Source organism: Antennarius striatus, chromosome 8, assembly GCF_040054535.1.
Source record: "Antennarius striatus isolate MH-2024 chromosome 8, ASM4005453v1, whole genome shotgun sequence".
Taxonomy (NCBI): domain Eukaryota; kingdom Metazoa; phylum Chordata; class Actinopteri; order Lophiiformes; family Antennariidae; genus Antennarius; species Antennarius striatus.
The window spans coordinates 20,867,466-20,868,629 of NC_090783.1; positions in this window are offsets into that span (position 1 = coordinate 20,867,466).

A 1,164-nucleotide genomic window follows, 5' to 3' on the forward strand; every position below is an offset into this window, starting at 1 on the left:
TGCTTGTTGTTCAGACTGTGTGTTTTAACCTCTCTACTTCAGTCAAATAGAACTTCACCTGTGGGTTTGACACATTGACCCTCATTACCGGTTTGGAATCTTCCTGTTATCATTTCTGGGGTAATGCCTTTTGGCCACTAGGTGGCAGAGTGGACATCAGAGTTTGTTTTTCCCGACCTATTCCACCCACCTTGGGGAGTTCATTGGGTTCGTTTTAAGGACTAGGGAGGGATAAGGCACTTTCTTGCTCTCTCTTCAGGGAGAGATGGGGTTCATTTCTCTGTCTTTCAGAATGCAACTACAAATGGAGGCAACTCAATCTAAACAGAATGTCATCTAATTATTATTCATGTCTGCAGACATGCCAATAACAGACTGAGGTGAAATCCACAGCAGTGCACTATGATCAGAATCGGTTTGTGAATCTTAGGGGGAGTTTCTTAGCTTTTCAAGCACAGGTATGAAACCTGAGGTACGTCACTACCAGAGCAATGAAGTATCTTCGTGTTCCCCTGCTTTCTGTGGTTATGCCACAGTTTGTAATGAGGGCAAATGTGACTGATGCAGTGTGTATAAGGAAAAAATATCTGTCCTGTTACAATGGGAAGGAGGAGTTTGCTTGTCAAACCTGTTTTTCTGTGTGTTTCAATCATCCCTTCACTTTCTGAATACACACCGTCTAGATAAACTCCAAGATTCTGTAAGAATGAATGCATTTTTTTTTTTGTCTGTATGACTACTTCTATGTGATCAATGCAGGGATAGCCTCCAGCACACCCCTGAACAGGACAAACAGTCCTTTAAATGAATGCATGACTGTTTGAATGTTGATTTTGTCTGAGTGGGGAATGATCTTGTGAACATCTATCAACCAGAGAGAAAAATGTTCCGATTCATCAGCCGCTTGATCATGAGTCATTCTTGAGTTTGTGAAATTTACTGTCTACTTTCATGTATTTCCCCAAAATTTGGTGTTTCTCATTTTGTATAGCATCAGTTTCCAGCAAGCTGACCCACATTGAACGTCACTGTTAATTTACTGTGTGCTGATGATTTCACTCTAAAGTGAAAAAATACACTCCAGAATTCACATGTGTTATTTGTTTGTACTTTTTAAGTATCTGTGGTCGATAGTTTTCCCCAAAACTCAGAAAACTTAAAAAA